Genomic DNA, 14,601 nt, shown 5'->3' with positions numbered 1-14,601 from the left:
CAGAAAAGAGGAAAATCCCAGGATGCAAAAAACTCCCTTACCAGCTTCATTAAGAAGCTGAGATCCCTCATAAAATCCTCCAAAGCTAGTTATGAAAATAAAACTGCTAAAGATTTTAAAGACAACCACAAGGCATTCTATAGTCATGTCAAGAATCTAAATGGCAATGCTCAGATATGCTCTGAGCTACAACAAAATGGGATTAAATATACTGATCCCAAGGATATTACCAATATCCTGGCAGATCGATTTAGTGCCAACTTCACCCCCCTCTCACCTCCTAAAGGGCCCATCTCAATACCAAAAGATTGCCAAATTCCAGTAATCATGGCCACACAGGCAGAAGCCTCACTCCCCAAATCTAGGAATACAGCATCCATGGGACCAGATGACATCCCAGGCTGTGTACTACATGAACTACAAAATGAACGGGCACCTCAACTAAGTGTTATGTTTAATCATAGCCTCACCTCAGGCTTCGTGCTCGAGTGGCGCACAGCTACAGTTATCCCACTCCACAAGGGGGAATCCACCTTGGATCCTGGGAACTACTGTCCCATCAGTCTGAAGAGCCTGATCTGCAAGGGCATGGAACGCATTATCATGGAACTTATAAAGAAAGACATTGACAACCTTCAAACACTGGACCCCACCCAGTTTGGGTTCATGAAGGGCCAATCTTATCTCCTGAACCTAATTGACTTCTTCGAATCAGTCTCCAGAGCTGTGGACGAGGGTAAGGAGGTCCACACAACCTAGCTGGACCTCGCCAAGGCCTTTGACACCATCCCCCACTCTGAAATCATAGATAAACTTACTAAGCTGGGCATAAATCCTGGGTCTATATTATCAAATCGAAAAACCCTTTACGCGAATACCTAAACATCGACACCTATAACTCGAACCATGAAAATCCCGAATGCACTAAACAGTGAAAAATAAAATAACGAACTGTCATAGTTGGCCAACCCCACCACCCGCTACATACTACCTACCCAAACAAAATAAATAAATCACATACATAGACTAATTAAACCCTACTTCTAACCTAAAGTAAAGCACCAAAACCCTACTTCTAACCCTACACTAAACCCCACATACACAACTAACTATGCACTATCCTTAACCCCTCCCTAACCCTAAGGTCTGTAACTACCGCACATGTCCCCTACAGACATACACCCAAAAAAATAAATAATACACATGCATACATTTAACAAAACCTTACTTCCAACACTACACTAAACCCCATATACACAACTATCTATGCACTATCCTTAACCCCTCCCTAACCCTAAGGTCCGTAACTACCACACACTTCCCCTACAGACGTACACCCAAAAAAAAAATAATACACATACATACAGTTAAATAAAACACTTCTAACACTACACTAAATCTTACCTACATTACCTATCTATTCACTTACCTTAACCCACATCCTAACCCTAAAGTCCCATCTATCGCACACTTACCTTACTGATCTATACTGCAGATGGGCCAACCATTACACTTCGACATTTAAATTTTCTCTATTTTGGACGTTCTGCGTTACCATCTTTTGTGCAATACGTGTCACTCTTTTCATATTCGCGATTATGGTCTTTCGATCTGGTAATAGGAACCCTAAATCCCTACATCACTCGATGGGTTGCCAACTGGCTTACTGACAGAACCCAGACTGTAAAAGTAGCCGACTCCAAATCCAGCTCCAAACAAGTGACAAGTGGAGTACCTCAGGGTTCAGTCCTGGGACCACTCTTGTTTGGCATCTACTTCTCTGAAGTACAGGCCAACACTAAGGGACTCTGGCTAACAAAGTTTGCAGATGACTGCAAACTGGTAGCCATTATTGAATCCTCAAATAATGTGGATATTCTACAAAAGGGCCTTACAGAAACAGATGCTTGGTGCCAAAGCCATGGGCTCAAGCTTAATGCCAAGAAATGTATAGTTATCCCCTTTGGGAAAAACCATGTACCCATGAATTACCACATAGTACACTAAACACCGAAAGTGTGATGAGAGACTTAGGGGCACACGTGGACAGTGGTCTCACCTTCGATAACCACATCGCCACAACAGTCAGGAAATCCTTCTATGTGGCACACCTCATCACTAAGGGCTTTTCATCCAGAAAAAAGGAGGTCATTGTCCCACTGTATTCATCCCTCATTAGACCCATTATAGAGTACAACGCCCCATTTGGTATGTACCTCACAAGACATCTGCAACAGCTGGAAAGGCCGCAAAAATACCTCACTGAAAGAATCACAGGCCTAAAACAGATGCCCTATGCTGACCGCCTTAAAAAACTCCAGCTTTACTCTGTCACATATCGTCTATTCAGAGGCAATCTCTGCTTAACATACAAGGCCATGTCAAACCCAGAGCTGTTGGACATGCTCCACTTAAAGAAATCCCAATCCCTCAGAGCCACACGCTCCAGGGATCTGAACCTTGTCATCACAATGAACAAAACATGGGAGGGATAGGTTCCTGACCCAGAGACTCCCCATACTCTGGAATAGACTGCCCATACATGTCAAGCAGAGCACCTCCTTGGCCGTCTTCAAAAGGAACCTTGACGATTGAATGGGAGATAGGAAATTCACCCTGGGGATCACGTCAGTCGCCCTGCTAGACAGGGGTCCAGGGAAGTAAATATTGTGGGAAGAAATATCCAGGGAATTATTATGGCTAGGCTTCTACAGGCCCTAGGGCCGATAGCCTAGTACCAACCTATGAACCTATGATCCTGTAAGAGGTTGAGAGGTATGAAGTGATCAGAAGTTGACCAGAGTGTACAAAGAAGGATGGCAATGAATGCTGATCTGCATGGCTGACTGTCAATAGAGGAAGTAATATAGTATCTGAAGAATGATGTGTTGTGCTATCTGTAGCCCATGTGAAAGGTCAAGGAAGATAAGATGTCAAAAGTAAAACGATGCAAGAGGTGTTGTTTGTAGATGTTTCCAAGAACATGGTTTGTAGAGGTGAGTGACTTGAAAATGCCTAATATTATCTGAATAAGATGACAGCAAAATTACAAACAGACTCTAGGCAGAAACCTTTTGTGGAACAGCCTACTAACCAAACAAGTTGGCTTTTTTGTTGATGATATGAGTGTCATAACACATTGTGGATGTGAATCTATATGTTAGTCACATTTTAAGTCCAGCTCTTGATTGAGCAAATGTTGGAATCCATATCTAATGTAAAAATGGTACAGGATTATGCTGACCTTTTCTGGGTTCTGTAACAAAGCAACATTACCAGTATAATACGATATTGCTTAGAAAAAGATTCAAAATAACTGAAATAAAAACTTTAGTTTGCCTAACTGGAATTATGACTAAATTGAAAAAGCTGTACTATGAAGATGGTATGGAGTAGTAACAAAGCAATGCAAGGTACTTGCAAAAAAATATTTCTTAAGGGACAAAGGAAGAATTTTCACTCTGGTTCATCCTAAAGTATGTTACATTTAAGGAAAATCCATGGTGTGGAATATGTTGGATTTTATTCACAACTGGCAACATTTAGTCATGAGGATAGAGCTTGAGCAACTAAATACACTGATTAAAAAGGAGGGAACCAATTATACGTGTTATATTTTTAAACCACTTGCAGGAGAAAGTTCGATGAAAGCTACCCTATGTTGAGAGTAAACTAACTCTGTGTCTAAGCTGAATAAGTCAGACTGCACCAAAATATATTTTTAGATGACTTCAGAGATTTTTTTTTTGATTTTTTTTAAAGATTTCTAGATTATATTGTGAAAGCAGTGTATGATTTTAATGCCAACAATTTATCCAGAAGTTGACAGTGAATCAATTTTATTTTATTCTAATATTTGTTTTCATGCTATGGTATGCAATGAAATTACCAACTTGTTTTAGAAGATGACAGTACTGTGTCTCAGTCTGGAAAAAGTTTACTGTGCAATTATTAGACCTGTGATATTGTTGTACATTGGGAACAATCAAATAAAAAAAAAACTGCAAGCTGAGTAAGCCCAACATGTTCATAACTGAAACATGCTTGAGTATTAAAATGATATTTATAGGGTACATGTGGATGGCAACATGCACTTTTATCGTACACACTTATTGATTTGTACTAGTGATTCAGTTAATGGGATGCATTACACTGATACATGCATATTACAGTGATTTTGTTTACACATGAATGACAATGTTTAGCTGCATTCCATGTATTTATTTTAAGGATGGTCTGTGTTTTGGCAAAATTAGAAAACAGTGGGTTAAGCTGGTTAGTCTTTTCTCCACCTGTTGATTCATCTCAGAGTTAGTAGCATCTTTAAAGTGGTGGGTTAAAGACGTGCACACGTTCTTGACCCCCTGTAATATCTCTGTAATGTTTTTGTTGAGCTGCTCAGCTTGACAATTCAGTGTAGTTTTCATGCTAATATGCTCAATTATATTGGATCTTGATAAGGTAGTCATCAATGATTCAATTTAAATGTAATGTGGAATTAAAAATCACACAGAAAAATACAATTAAGAAGGTGAAATAAGCTAGGAAAGGGATGAGGGTAATGAAGTTATTGTTTTGTGACACTATGTTTGTTAAAGTGCCTAGAATGAAACAAACTGAAAGTGTGTTATTGTATAACATGCTAAAATGGTGTGAAATGACAGTGAAGGAAGAGGAAAAAATAATCATGGGAACAAGTTAAAATATAATGGAATGAAAGCGAAAGAAGATAAAGAAATAATCTTGGGTCCAAATAAGAGAATAAGATGGAGGGGGAAACTTGGGGTTCATCTATTACAAATAAGGTTAAAAGCTGCATATTACCTTTCTCAGTGCCATCCCTTTGCACTTTGACTCTTTACCCCTATTTTCTCATTATTGTCCCTGGATTCAGCTGATTACATTTATGTTTATCACTTTCCCAAGGCCAACAATTGTGAAACTCTCTTTCTTTCTCTCTTTCTCTATTGCTTGGTGTTCTATTTTTCTCCCATCATGCTATTATATGGTCCTTTAGTTATAGAGGTCCTTTCAATGTTATTAACAGTGTTCACTAGTCAGTCTGATTTTTTTGTATGGAGCGTTGTTTGTAGCCATTGTTTAATTTGGGATCCTCTGTTGTCTGTTTGATTTATGGTAAGGTACGTGTGTCTTAATAAACAGATTTCAAACTCAAAATACTTTAAATAGCCATTGATGTGAGAATCCATTTTCTGCCATCTGTTTATGACTCTACTACTTGATAAAACTGCATTTAGTAAGAATCCCTGCAGTACCTGAGAACATGGTAAATCATCACTAAAAGCATTTGAGGTTGCAGAGTCTAAATTCCCAAATCATCTTTAAGACTCATATTTCATCTCCACCAATGAAGTGTCAGTCTCTTTATCTGCTGCCAGATGAACACAATTTAGCCAGTCTCTTTTGTCCTCCTACATCATTACCAGCTTTCTCAGGTTTCCATTCCTTCAGCCATCCATTTATCCATCCATCTTTCCATCCATCCATCCTAGGTAATACAAGTCAAACTGCCAAACTGCACACTCATACAATGCATTGCAACATGCCTCTAAATGCAGAGCTATTTGTAATGAGGAATTGTCCAGCTTTATTCGTAACCATGACCTTAGGCCTGCTAACAGTGCAGCTTTATTTATTGTCATTTGCCGGTGCAGATGTACTACTTCTTGAACAACATGTCCTTACTTTAAGACAAAAATGGCAGTTCAGTGAACACAAAATGAAGTTGGTAGTATCTGAATGGCCACAACAAACCCTGGACTTTATTGACTAATATACTAGTTTGTTGATGACAAACCTTGTTTAAATATCTTCAAAGAAAACATTTTATTTAGCTTTGTGATGCTGCTGCATGTGTAAGTTTCAAAGTCATAAGCACTGGTAAATACGTTTACTCCTTCAGTTTGTATTCGTCATAATGTTCTTAGCAAAGAGGGTAAGGAAAGCAATAACATGACAGTCATGCAAATCCAGGCCCCTCAATCCTACCACAGCAAAGCAGTAAACCACCTACTCCCACTGCCATCCCATCTGCCATTGGCCCTAACAATTTGATTGAACTAAAATCTATCCCATCAATATGCAAAGTATCTGCATTAAAATCCCATCATGCCCACTCAAGGGTTTGGAGGTTGGCATAATGGTCAGTGCGTTTACCTCATAGACACTAGGTACATGATTTGATTCTCAACTTTGAAAGAGAAGTTGGCTATTATCAAAATGGCCAGGTAACTTGTTCACTACTTTGTTATTAGACCTATCAAAAGGTTTTGATACCAACTGTCACCAAAGGCCATTGAAGAAACTGTCCTCAATAGGTTTAACCCAGTCCACACTTAACTGGTTCCACAGCTGCCTATTTTACAGACAGCAAGCTGTTAAACGTCAGCAAGAATTATCCCCCTTCCCACCCATCTCCACAGGTGCCCCCCAAGGTTCCTTTTTAGGCCCCTTACTTTCCAGCCTACTCATTAATAAACCTATCTTCTGTTATACAATATACAGATTAGTCAGCAATAATCTGCTCCACAGAAACACTGTCCCCTCTCTTAAGAAAATGGCTTGGCAATCCTTTCTATCTGTTGGAAACTGGCTTCAGGATTCCAATATCATCTTAAATACTAAAAAAAAGAAGTATAATAAAAATTTATGTTATTTACTAATAAACAGCTCTTCTTCCAAATGTCACTTTTCTCAATAACATCAAAAATAATGCCAAAACTGAACAACCCACAAACTGGTATACTCACCTGACAAACACCCAAACTTACACCCGATCATACAACAGTGCTCTCCTAAATGACCTCTTTGCTCCACAGATAAAGGTCTGCTTACCATATCCAGATCAAAATATACTGCAGGTGACTACATTTCAAAAAAATGGAGCAGACTTCCATACCAGTTAAGAGAAATAAATAACTTAGCAGCCTTTAAATCAGAACTAAAAAACAGCTAATACTAAACTGGCTATGCCTGTGCTAGCAACCTGGATAAATACATCCATCCATTCTACCCCCCCCCCCCAGCTCACTCTATGTTAGCACAATTAATCTCTGCCCTTAATTTTGTTTAATCCCAGTATGTACATATCCAGTCAGTAGTTCTTCTGTTGATAAGAAATGTATATTTGTATAACTTGCACATTTATATGATTTGTGCATTTTATTGTTTTACCTCATTGTATACCTGCTAATTTTATATATGCTGTTAAGAATGACTTATTATGTTATGCTGCATGTTTCCCATGTTATCTGTAATTTTATTGTTGGAGCTTTTGTCTTCAATCCTGCACTGAAAAGGATCATGGATGCTCAGTTGGACATTATCTGTAAACAAATGGTAAATTAATAAATAGGTGTAGTCTTACTCTGCATCTTTTCACTTGTCAAGAACATCATGCTCTCATTACAAGGGCAATGTGATAGCCCAGTGTTTAACATGTGTTGGCCTGAAAGGATTAGGGGCCGGGATACAGTTATGGCATCCAGTCACTGTCTGTGTGAATTCTGGATGTTCTCCCTGTGCCTGTGTGGGTTTAATATGGGTTCTCTCATTTTCTACAAAAACATGCTTTATTGGCTATAGTAAAAACATCCTTATAAGTTGTATTTACCATCATGAGTCATGTCTGGAAAGGGTTCATGATAAGCATTTTGATTACCCGGGAAACAAATTAAAATTAAAATTAAATAAGTATATGCATCTGCAGCTAGTATGTGTGAGTGTGTGTGTGTGTGTGTGTGTGTGTGTGTGTGTGTGTGTGTGTGTGTGTGTGTGTGTGTGTATGTGTGTCTGTGTGTATGTGTGTGTGTTACATGTTAAGACTCATATAGTTATCCTGGAAAATGATGGGTTTGCTCTTAGGCTTATATAATTTTAAATAATCAGAATGTAATTTTGTAGCTACAAATATTTTTTTTCTGTGGTGAGCGTTTACATAATATGGATAGAATAGCAAAAGAAGAGAAAAGACACATACCTATAAATAATACGGTAAGGTTTGAAAATTGTCCTCTTAAGGACAGTCATTAATAACAAGCTAATTATGAAGACAAATATGTACTTATGTCCTTTTCTTTCTTTTTCTTTCTTTTTCTTCTCCCCTTTCTCTCCTGCTTTTTTTTTTTTCAAGTGTCATAGTGTGGTAACAGACTGTGGATGAAGCCAGTGAGCCTGAAAAATTCTAAAGTGAAAGAACTGGATTTCTCTTGATAAATTTCTGAGTAGTGAAAAGTGCCTACAAAATCAATCCTTTCCTGGTAATATTCAGATTAGCAAAAGCTGCTCAGCAAGCCTTTTCCTACTTATCTTCAAAGCTGCTGAAACAATTACAATTACTCAGCAAGCATTTTCTTGGTAAGATGCAGAGAAATAATAATAATAATAAAAAGAAAACGCTACTAAAAAATTTGTTCAGATGAGCTTCAAAATAATAATATTTTTCCATGATCAGTGCTACTTTGTAAGGCAAGATCAGTGAGAAGTAATGACGCTGTTTGGTTTGTGGGATATGTTAACCTGTTCTCAGAAGTGTAAGGGAAACATCAGAGTGAATGAAGCATAGTTATATCCTCAGGCATGAGCAACACTTCAGAAGTAAACTTGTGGCTGTGACCTAGAATAAAGTCAAGGCTTCTCCTAGCCTTTAACATTGTCTAGCTCTTTATTAATTTTTCCAGGGCTAAACTGAACAGTTAATAAAAACGACTAGTCTTTCAGGATTGCTCACTTGTTGCACTCAAACACTGGGAATTTGTCAGACTACATGATAAAATCATCTGGATATGTAACAACAGCAACAAAAAAAAATAAGTACAAGTGCATAGGAAAAGGTTAAGAGCTTTACACTTATTGGATATTTGCCATCAGTTTTTAAAAGGCTGTATAGTGTTTATAACCTAAATTCCTAATTTCAAATTTTGCAGGATGCTTCATCTTTAAAAAACACTTAGAACCACCCCCATGTAAGACACTTTAAAAACACATTCATAAATCATTTTTCATTACTTACGTTTAATGTCTTTCAGAAAAAGACACTGGTTAGGAAATTAGGAAAAAAAGCAACCACAACCCCCATTTGCAAAATTTTATTTGTGGTAAGACACATACTAATTGCTGAAGAATTGCATATTTTGTGAGGTTTGTTTATTGGGGGAAGGGAGAGGGCTTTTATGAATTTAAAAGTTTGCTTCCATATGAAACAGAGGAAAGGGGTTGGGTGAGGTAAAGGAAGTCACTGGAGGCTGACAGTTTCAAAGTCTTTCTTGTTGATACATGCCAGAAAAAGTTTGTCTGTTCACAAGAAACACCAGACTTTATTAAATTGGCTGTCAGAGTTTGCAAGAGTTTTTCACAATATTTGCAAACCCAAACACATTTCGGTTTACCATGCTGACTGCTTCCAACAAGTTATTGATGCCAGAAATAAAATAGACATAGAAACGATGGGAGTGCAACTCCAAAACAAAGCAGATGGTCATTAACTAATTTGGTTTTTGGACATTACCATTCTAAAGCATAAATTTGTTAAATAAAACAATGCCACTTAATTTCCCCCAACAAAACAGTGATACTCCTGCATAAAATATCTGCCCTTAATAATCAAGGTGTATGATGTTAGAGGAAAAAAGTCAGTGGATCGGGGATAACAATATAAAAAAAATAATTAAATGCACTGCAGGAAGGATTTTCACCACCGATGATGGAAAGTGAACTTGACCACGCAGAAGACAATACACTAAGCAAAGAAAGTGTGAATATACCCAAATAATGAGAATGGTGGAAAGTGATAAAACAGGCAAGAAGCAGAGGACAATAAAATAATTTTTATAAAGGATTCTGTGGGTGAGACACTGAGACAGTTCTGAGTTATAATTCGTATACAAAGATACTTATTAGCTATCACCCTGGAGATAGAATGAGGTCTCTGTGCAATTAAATTTAAAATAAAATTAAATAAAGTTAAGCTTAATAAAGGATAAATAAAGTGGATATGAGAGGCTGCTGATTGTGATATACCTGAGGATGTATATGACTTTTGGAAAGAAAAAAAAGTCAGTGGAAGAAATCAAATGAAACGTGGCGAAGCCCAAAGATGGGCTCATATTTCAGACAGCAGCCTTGGTCTTCTGTGATGTTGTCTTAGTATTACTCAAGGACAGGAGGAAATCATAACAATGAAACAAATATGTGAGAACAGTGTTATAGAGCTGGTGTGATAACATTTGATACAAATTACCCCCTGACCAACAGACACTTCTGGGTGGGAGTGTTATTTTAGTGTGGCAAACTGCTACACCATAAAAGGCATCCTTCAGGCATTTTATGAATGAGAGAGAATGAAAGAGAGAAAAAAAACAGAGTTAAGTTTCCATTCAGAGACACAGATGATGACAAGGGGCTGACCATAACTCATCTGAAATAGTAAAGGAACTTATATAATAAATGAGAAGGAGCCAAGATGAAGCTCTGAAAGTAATTTGGTGGGGAGCAAAAAATGTGGAGAAGGGGCAGCTGCACTGCTGTACAGATACATAAGTGGTCCTCATCACTATTACCTTGGAGAATATTAACTTATCCCGACTGTTCTGTCATATTTTACAGATAGCAAACTCAAATAGTTTTAAATGTCCTGCTTTCTCTGTGGAATACATTTTCCCTCCACCTTGCAAAAAGAATAAAAAGTAACCCCACCCCTGGACAAGGAAACCACCATGAAAAACTTTTCAAAAGCAAACTTCACATTACTTAAGACTGAGGTGAAAGTTTCAATGCCCCCATGTTAAAGGATAATGCTGTCCAAGCTGCAAAATCCTTTACTAATGCATTCTATGGGCAACTACAAGAATGCATGGATCGTACCACTGCTACCCCAAGCAAAACCAAGACTCACTCCTCCAAGAAAAGGAAACCAGTCTGGTGGACCCCTGCCATAAACAAACTATACAATAGAAGGCGGAAACTAGTACAGAAAAGAGTAAAATCCCAAGAAGTGAAGACATCCCTGATCAGTATCAGCAAGAAACTACGATGCCTCATAAAATTATCCAGGGCGAAATTCGAAAGAAACATTGCCAAGGACCCCAAAGATAACCACAAGGCATTCTTTAGCTATGTCAAGAATCTAAGTAGCAATGCTCAGATCTGCCTGGAGTTAGTGCAGAATGGCACAAAATACACTGAACCGATCAATATTGTCAACATCCTGGCAGACAGGTTCAGTGCAAACTTCACCCCCCTCTCACCCCCAAAAGGGCCCATAACCATACCAGAAGAATGTAGAGCCCCTGAAATCACAGACACTCAGGTTAAAACAGCCCTTTCCAAAGCCAAAAACACAGCATTAATGGGACCAGGTGGTGTCCCAGGCTGTGTCCTACATGAGCTCAAAGATGAACTAACCCCTCACCTAAATACACTGTTCAAACTCAGCCTCTCCACAGGCTACATACCCATAGAGTGGCACACAGCAACGGTTATTCCACTCCACAAAGGTGGAGCCACAACAGACCCTGGGAACTATCGCCCTATAAGCCTGACTAGTTTGGTCTGTAAGACTATGGAACGCATCATCATGGAACTCATTAACAGAGACATTGGGAACCTCCAAACACTGGACCCTACCCAGTTCAGCTTTGTTAAGGGCAGATCATGCCTCCTAAACCTGGTGGACTTCTTTGAGACAGTTACCAAGGCTATAGATGAGGGAAAGGTGGTACACACAGCCTACCTAGACCTCACAAAGGCCTTCAACAGAATTCTCCATTCTGGTATTATAGACAAGCTCATCAGCCTGAACATAAACCCCTACGTCACAAGATGGGTTGCCAACTGGCTCATGGACAGAACCCACATGGTGAGAGTTGCGGGAGCTAGGTCCGACTCTACACCGTTTACAAGTGGCATTCCCCAGGGCTCAGTCGTAGGACCACTCCTGTTCAGCATATACTTCTCAGAGATACAGAAAAGCACAGAAGGACTATGGCTGACCAAGTTCGTAGACGACTGCAAACTAGGGGCTATAATTGACACTCTGGCTGACACAGACATCCTCCAAATGGGTCTCATTGAGAAGGATACCTGGTGTCAAAATCATGGCCTCAAGCTAAATGCCAAAAAGTGCATAGTCATCCCCTTTGGAAAAAACAAAGTACCCACAAACTACCACATAGGTGGTAGTCCCCTAAATACGGTAGACGTAATAAGGGATCTAGGGACCCAAGTAAATAGTAATCTCTCCTTTGATAATAACATTGCCAAGGTGGTTAGAAAATCCTTCTATGTGGCCCACCTATTCACAAAAGGGTTCGCATCCAGATCAAAAGAGGTCATTGTGCCCATCTACGCATCACTCATCAGACTCATCATAGAGTACAACGCACCATTTGGGATGTACCTTACAAGACACCTGCAACAGTTGGAAAGACCACAAAAGTACCTCACTGGCCTCAAACAGATGCTGTATGCAGCTCGACTGAAGAAACTCCAGCTGTACTCGGTTGCATACCGCCTACTCAGAGGTGATCTCTGCCTGACATACAAGGCCATTTTGACCCAAAATTGATGGACATGCTCCACCTAAAGAAAACCATATCCCCTTGAGCCACACAGTCTAGGGATCTAAACCTCACCACAACAATAAATAGGATGTGCTGGAGGGATAGATTCCTGTCCCAGAGACTTCCCATGCTTTGGAACAAGATTCCAGTCTACATTAGGCAGAGCTCCTCGCTAACACTCTTCAAGAGAAACCTTGACGAGTGGATGGGAAACAGAAAGTTTACCCTGGGGATCACTTCAATGGCTCTGCTGGACAGAGGCACAGGGAACTAATCTAAGGGGGCGTCAAAAGCCAACACATTCTGGCTAGGCTTATAAATGCCTTCAAGCAGATAGCCTAGTACCTACCTATGAACCTAAACCTTTACACTGGATCTCACCTCAAATAAAACAAACCATGAGAAGAGATGTGAGACCTTACATAATAAAAAAGAATAAGTCCTAGGGAAACTGGACACTTGACACCTAACTCTGGATCAAAAGCAAATACCCAACAAAAACTCTTAAAATCAACTGTTACAAAGGTACAACATAAAACTTTCAGTAACACAAGAACATGATATAGTGAAATCAATTTCCTAACAGGCAGAAGTGAATCTGATACAACACTACATTCCATATCACCTAATGGCATCCTATGTGATTTGCTTGAAATAGGCGCTGTAACCCTTGGTCATTCTTATCCTTCTATTCTCCCTAATCTGAGTTAAATCCTCTCACTTTCCATTCCAAGTACTCATCTGAAGTTACATTACAACCTTTCACTTTAAAGGGCATTAATACCCGTTTATAAGAACTCCCCAAATGCAGCTAACCAGTGTGTGATGGCTTGCATTCTTGTTTCATGCACTTATGTTTTCTTTTATCACCACTCCTACTCTATGCATCTTCAGCACTTCAGTTTCAAGTGCAACTGTTCCTTTGTTCTGGAAGAAAACCTTGGTAATCCAGTTTCCTAAAGACAAAGAAGTCTCATTCCCCAGTATCTTCCACACTACCTCTCTCATTCCCAGCTCTCCAAACTCCTTGAGCATCATGCAGTAACTACTTAACAACTTCTTAAGTATCAGTCCAAGCTGCACAGTGTTCAAGGGGCTGTAGAGTTGTTCATTAGATACTTAAGTAGCAGAGCATGGTAATTAAAACTGGATGCGTGCACTTATTCCCTTCAAAAGTCCATGTGTGAGTGCCTCAGGGATCTATAGTTGGGTACCTTCTCTTTTTGGTTTACATTATCTGTCTCTTTAATGTTTTACCAAACATCTTTGCTACCAATTATGCTAATGGCCTAGTAGTATACATAAAGATCAGAATCACCTTGCCAGATTATCCCTTAACAATTTCAGGCTGAGTTAGAGAAACAGTTGTGCTTGTTTGACAGCAAATGTCTGCTCTTACACCTGAAGAAATCAAGAAGTATGGTATTTGGTATGCCACAGGAGCTAAAGCAGTCTTCACCTGATTGGATTCTGATGAATGCTGCTAGGTAACTGATTGAAATTATGTATTCTGGATTTTGCTTTCTTGATGTATTTGCAGCAGTTTGTAGATTGGGAAACATATTACCTGAAATGTTTCATATTTCAAATAGCAATAAAGCTAGGAGAGTCATACTTTACTCTGTCCAATGCACACTGGATATATGACAAAAGAAAGGCCTGTTCTGTCCCTAGATAATCATCTAAAACTGGTGTTTCAGTTACCGAAAGAGGCATCTGTCAATTTACCAAACAAAGTATATTTGGATACCACTCAGGAAACAAATACAGATAATTTTTTTGGAATTTCCACCACTAAGACATTCCAAGAGATTGGTGTGTTACACCATTCAGGAGCAACACAACTTTCTTCAGCATGCAAACCTAAGAGGAACTGGTTATTTCCAGCGCAGAGGCCATGGGCATTCAAAGAGGAGATAAGCAACAGTTTAGAACAAGAAATACATGAAAAAAAGAACAATTTCAAGGTTTTTAATTATAGTGCTCTGGCTATCACCCCAGTCTTTGTGGATTTATTTTTGAA

This window comes from Protopterus annectens, chromosome 4.part0 (assembly GCF_019279795.1).
Source record: "Protopterus annectens isolate FY-2018-M chromosome 4.part0, PAN1.0, whole genome shotgun sequence".
NCBI classification, from domain to species: Eukaryota; Metazoa; Chordata; order Ceratodontiformes; family Protopteridae; genus Protopterus; species Protopterus annectens.
Note: the sequence above shows the minus strand (reverse complement) of the source record.